The following is a 6518-nucleotide window of genomic DNA, read 5'->3' on the forward strand; positions in this document are numbered from 1 at the left end:
CAATCCCATGCCTGGTGACCACTGTTTATATTACCTTCTATGTAGCTATGTATGTATGTATGCATGTATGTATCATTTATTTAAGGTATATGTATGCTTATGTGCCTGCATGTCTGTATGTGCACCACATACATGCAGTGGACCCTCTATTCTTGCCTTTTACAGAATAGTGTGTAGATAGCTCACATAGTATGTAGGCTTGTGAATCTGATTTTTCATTCAATGTAATATATTTGGGGATTTTCTGGGTTGGTTGTACACAGAGTCTTTTGGTTTTTTGTTTGTTTGTTTGTTTGTTTTTGTTTTATTTTGTTTTTAAAGCACAAGAGGAGAGTGGTTAAGAGTATTTACTGCTGGCCTGGTGGTGGAGGCGCACGCCTTTAATCCCAGCACTCGGGTGGCAGAAGCAGGCAGATCTCTGTGAATTTGAGGACAGCCTGGTGACACAAAGTCTACAGAGTGAGACCCAGGGCAGCCAGGGCTACACAAAGAAACCTTGTTTCAAAAAAAAAACTGAGAGGGAGGGAAGAAGGGAGGGAGAGAGACAGAGAGAGGGAGGGAGAACTTACTAAGCTCTTGCAGAGGTCCCTGGTTCGGTTCCTACTCCCTACTGTGCAGCTCACAACTGCCTCTAATTCCAGTCCCTGACGCCCTCCATGGCCTCTGAAACCTTCTGCACTCACACACGGTGCACATAAACTCACACTGGCTGACACCTATACACATAGAGAGAGCATGGTGGGGGGGATAGAAACCAGGCCTTGATGCACTCTGGGCAAACGTTCTGCCATTTTGAGAAATTGTTGAATAATGTAAGCATTATTCAAAATTCTAGGCACACACACACATACACGTATAAACATATAGTTAAATAAATATAAGTATGTAGGCTTTAAAATTAAAAATGAAATTATACCAATGAACTATATACCCTCAGTCCAAATCAGTTTTCATATTTTATTTATTATGTATGCAGAAGAGGGCGTCAGATCCCATTACAGATCGTTGTGAGCCACCATGTGATTGCTGGGAGTTGAACTCAGGACCTCTGGAAGAGCAGTCAGTGCTCTTCTCTGCTGAGCTATCTCTCCAGCCCAGCATGTTTCTTTTCCCTCTCCCTCTCTCTCCCTCCTTGCCTTCCTTCCTCCCTTTCCATCTTTGCATGTGTGAACCTGATATGGGTCTATACTCCACTGCACCTCTGATGTTGGTTCTTGCCGTCTACCTTGTGTGAGAAGGCTAGCTGCTCCCAGAGCGTTAATGGATTCTCCTTTCTTGGTGTAGGAGCTGTGGGATTGGAGCCCCACTCTGGCTTCTGGGGATCAAAGCTCAGGTCTTCCGGCATCTTCCCGGCCACTGTTGTCTCCTTGTGAGTGCAAGAGGGTTTGTGAATAGTGATTCCCTTTTTATTTATATATATATATATATATTTTGGTTTTTTGAGACAGGGTTTCTCTGTGTAGCCCTGGCTGTCCTGGAACTCACTTTGTAGACCAGGCTGGCCTCGAACTCAGAAATCCGCCTGCCTCTGCCTCCCGAGTGCTGGGATTAAAGGCGTGCACCACCACTGCCCGGCTGTGATTCCCTTTTTAAAGATCAGCCTATGGACACCCAGGAAGACTGAGTCTTAGGTATGAAATAAAGTATCAAAGCAGAACAGATGTCAGATCAGCCAGCCACATTCCTTGTCCTTCCTTTTACAAAGAAGAGAATCAGGACTGGGCGTGAGGCTCAGTTGGTAGAGGGCTAGGGTTGTATAAAGCCCTTGGTTTGAACCCTAGCCCTGCACAGTGATGGAACATGCCAGTAATCCCAGAAATCCAGAAGTAGAGGCAGGAGGGTCAGGAGCTAAAGATTAACCTCAGCCACATGAACCCTGTCCCTTCATCCCCAGGGGGTGGAGTGGGAGGGAGACAGGGTCATTGTAGCACGTTCTCTAAAGACAATGAATCAGAAGTGTTTCGTGAAGTGGAAATTTCTGGTTCCTTTAGAGACCCAGGTCATAACAATGTTTTGCTGGGGCAGATAGGTGAAAGGATGTTGTGCTGAAGCAAACACAGGTGAGAGGATGTTTAACCAAAGCAGACAAGTGAAAAGACACGTGATGTTTAGAAAGAATACGAATAGGACCGCAGATGGTGGGACAAGGCTCCTGCTTTGGGTCGCCTCGCAGCATGGCTTTGCTAGTTTCCCCTGACCACCCTCTGGCACTGGTTGGCATTTCGCTGCTGATCTTCATGGAGGGTAACTCACTAAAGAACTTCTTGTGATATTCCAGCTTGCCACTTCTCCGAATCAAGCCGATCTGTCGGAGCCTCGAGGCTTATTCTGGATCGAGCTGCCACAGCTGATTGGTGTGTGGTGTCTGCCGAGTGGACTGGACTGCTGCTGCTGATTCGCGTTTGGTGGTTTTCCAGTAGACCAAACTGTTGATCTCCTGACCACGAAGATTGGAATCGCTCCAAAGGACTATTTCTAAACAGGTCCACTTCCCCCGTGTCCTAATAATCTTTCTTTTCCACTACCTCTGGTGGGTGCTGGGCTAGAAGGGAGGTTAAAGCATTTAAGAACCCTTATTAAAGTAGGTTTTGACAAATGGAAACCTACACAGTTTCTTCTGTGTCTCATGGTCCACGTCTTCAATCCCAGTCCCTGGGAGACTGAGACAAGAAGCCCTATGTGAGTTTGAGGCCAGTCTGAGCTATAGAGCAAGATCTTAGCTTTAAAAAAGAAAGGATATTATTTAAAGCAACCAAGGTACTGGGCATGGTGACCCGTGCCCTTAAATCTAGCACTCAGGAGGCAGAGGGGGTCAGATATCTCAGTTCTGGGACAGCTAGAACCACATAGTGAAACCTGCCTTGGGAGATTGGGAGTGAGGGAAGAACCACTTGAGGGACTGGAGATATGGCTCAGTGGTTAAGAGCACATACTGCTCTTTCAGAAGACCTGAGTTTGATTCCCAGCAACCCCCATCTGCTGGTTCACAGTCACCTGTACCTCAAGCTCCAAGAGGATAGAACACCTCTGGCCTCTATGAGGATCTGTTTAGAGGTCTGCATTATCTCCCCTCTCCCATACATGTAATTAAAAGCAATACAAATACATTTCAAAGCAAAACAAAATCCACCCAACAGGTTGCATGGTTATGAGAATCAGAAGAAAGCTAACCAAGGGTCCCAATGAAATGCCAGTGAGTAGGTGTGTCTAGAGAGGACTATGCATTCCAAAGTGGCTGTGACCTCTAGGCTAGGGGTTGCCAGGGTGGTAATGAAGAGACTGGGAATGTCCCTCTGGGACTCACTAAACAAATGTGGCCACTATAGGGAAATTCACCGGCAGTCTCAATGGGAGATGTGTGTACCTCCAGAGTAGGCATTATATTTTAACCCAAAGGAATTCCTTTTGATCTATTTTATCTAAATCTGCTTGTGTATCGCGACAGGGTCTAGTGTGAAGCCCAGGCTGGCCTCAAACTTGGGTTCTTCTTTCAGCTTCCTGAGCGCACGGCCTTTGCCTAGGCAGCTGCGAAAGCCTCTGCATCCTTCCCTGAGCATCCCGAGGCCGGCCACTTAACTTTCCCAGCTCTTCCCAGGCTGCAAAGTGGGGATGGTCATGGTGCCTTCACGGTAGGGTTGCCATGACAACCGTTGGGGTTCGGCTAGGAAGCATCTCCCCAGCGTGCTCACAGACCGAGGGCTTTGGTCTAAGAAGCAGCCATCGCTCAGAGCTGAGGTTTTAGGGGAAATACTTGGCTCCTGAAGGTTCTGCTTTTCCCAGTGGATGAATCCATTGCTGGGATCCAACCCTTTTGAGATCTCCTCTTTTTATCATAGTGGGTATTAACCTAGGACATCGTACATGCATGCAAGCACTCTGCCACTGAGCTGTAACCCCAGCTAGGAATTCAAAATTTACTTGTGAGCACACACATGTGCACACCTACAGGTGCCCATGAAGATCAGAAAAGGTTGTCAGATCCGTGAGCTGCCCAACGTGGACACTGGGAACCAAACTCCTTATGTAATGCTCTTAACCACTGAGCCCTTTTCTCTAGACCCTCAACTGAAATTTTTTACTGGATGAAAGGGAGATAGAGATAGACAGAAGTTGTAAAGTTTTGTAGGTGCAGCTCTGTGTGTAGAATGTCTTTCTCCTCTTCAGGTCTCACACCCGTCCCTAGCTGGGGCTCAGGTCACAGCTGGAGACAGAGGAGGCGAGGTGTGCCCTGACACTCAGCTCATCCGGTTATCCGTGTTGGCAAGGCTGGGCGAGGCCATTTGGGTGGGGCCGCTTTTTATCTTTTGAGGTATAGTGCTTTCAGCCTGAACTTTGGGGTGACAGCCACTGTATCTCCAGGCACCAGTGAGGCCTTGGAGACTCCAGAGGGTTGATGGCAGGGGACACAGTGCTCTGGGCACTGTGGATTGTCATCTTAAGCCATCCTCAGCTTCTCTCTACGTCTCAGTGGCCCTAACTTTTAAAGCAGAGAGTCTTTAGATCTAGGAGGCTCCCGCTGTGTTCTTGGCACTGGGGACACTAAGGAGTCTCCCGGCTGTCATTTAGTACCCTGCGGCTCACTCCGGCTAACAGTCTAGCTCTTCTTCTTTTCATTTGTAGGACTGGCCAGCACCCTCTCTGGCCAACGGATCACATGGGATAGAATGGGCCTATGAGGATCCTCATGACTGGATCAAGGATGGATGAGGTTTGTCCTGCTGCCTCTGAGTTCTGGGTCTGCCGTGTGTGCGTATAAAACGGTGCCCTGGAGGCCACCACATTGAAGTCTGAAGAGGGAAGGTCAGCACGGAGAAAGCGGAGCTGAGTGGAGAGGGGACCACAGGGTCCCAGTGTCTTAGGACCCTGCTCCATGTGCGTTTCTCCCTGAGCCTCATGTCCCATTTGCTTAAGTTTGAAGTGGCTTTCTAGCATTCACAACACACACAAAGATAATAGCAGCAATACGTGGAGTGTTTCGTCACCTTCCTAGGGGTGGGGGAGTCGGATCCAGCAAGGAGAAATATCTTTTTGATTGATTGATTGATTGCGTCAGGGTTTCTCTGTGTAGCCCTGGCTGTCCTGGAACTCACTCTGTAGACCAGGCTGGCCTTGAACTCAGAAATCCGCCTGCCTGTGCCTCCTGAATACTGGGATTCAAGGCATGCGCCACCATGGCTGGCTCCCGAATCTGGCTAAGTGTGGGTTTTCAGTCACCCCCTGCCCCATTTGTTTTTAAAATTTTTACTTTGTGTTTGTGGGTCTGTACACGAGCACGCATGGACCATAGTGTGTATATGAAGATCTGAGGACAACTTTTGGGAGTTGTCTTTCCACCACAGATTTTTTGGGGGACCAAACTTAATATTTCCAGGATGGCGCAACAAAACCTTTCACCTACTTTGCCATCTCTGTGGCCCCCAGTTTGTGATCCTCTTTCACTCACGGTGTCAGTTGGTATGTAGCACAGGCTAGCCTCAAAAGCTCATGGTCCTCCTATCTCAGTAGAGGCCTGGGACTCCAGGTGTAAAACACCTTGCCCAACACCTTGTTTTTGAGAGGGGGCTTATAGGATCCCTGGCTGCCCTTGAACTTGTTCCGTACTGGTGGATGACCTTGGATTTCTGATCCACCTGCTACACCCCCGGAGTTCCGGGGTTGCAGATGCTCACAAGCAGGCCAGGTTTCCAACCCACTAGTGTTTGAAAATTCCCCACAGACAGCAGTGCACCCTGGCGGTGTCGTCGTCGTCGTCGTCTCCCACCAGGTCCACCTTGCAGATGGGATTGCTCTAGGCTCATTCTTCCTAGAGCTACTCATACGTGGTCGTTCAGCAACACAGCAGTCAAGTTGGGTCAAGTTATCCCAGTGAGATGGTTAAGTCTGTTTCAGAAAGGTCCCTTTGAATTCTCTACCACTGACACTGACTTCTCCATCCAGCACCCCTCATTTTGTTTCAACACCAGTGTGAGTCCCTGAAACTAACTTGCAGTTCAAGCTGTATCTCTGCTCATGGGAAGCCCAGTTCCCTAGAGACCGCTGCCCACCTACACCAGGCACGTACAACCTCTTAACCTCTGCTTGCTTGGTGCACTTGTCACTGCTAAACTCTGCACCCTCTGTGGCCTCTGGGATCTTCTGGTTCAGATATAGAAACAGACTCTGGAAGAAGAGGACATGCCCAAATAACCTGTCCACGGCCACTAGAGAATGCTGTCGGGTCATATGTGCCAGTAGGCGCCAGTAGTCCCCAGCTACTCAGGAAGTTGGCTAAGTCTGGACAGTGTAGTGAGATCCCATCCCGAACAGACAGAACACCTCTGAGGGTCCATGTGTTGGCACGGCAGGTAGAGGAGCTTGTTGGCCAAGCTTGAAGACCCACAAGTTGTCCTCTGATCTCCACATGGCATGCCACGGTGTTCGAGTGCACCTACAAGCGTGCACACAGTTAAAAACAAAGCAAAAATAGAATGCCTCTGAGCTGAGGCAGGACTCAGATCCACACCATTCTCCTCTTACTG

Source organism: Mus pahari, chromosome 23 (assembly GCF_900095145.1).
Source record: "Mus pahari chromosome 23, PAHARI_EIJ_v1.1, whole genome shotgun sequence".
NCBI lineage: Eukaryota > Metazoa > Chordata > Mammalia > Rodentia > Muridae > Mus > Mus pahari.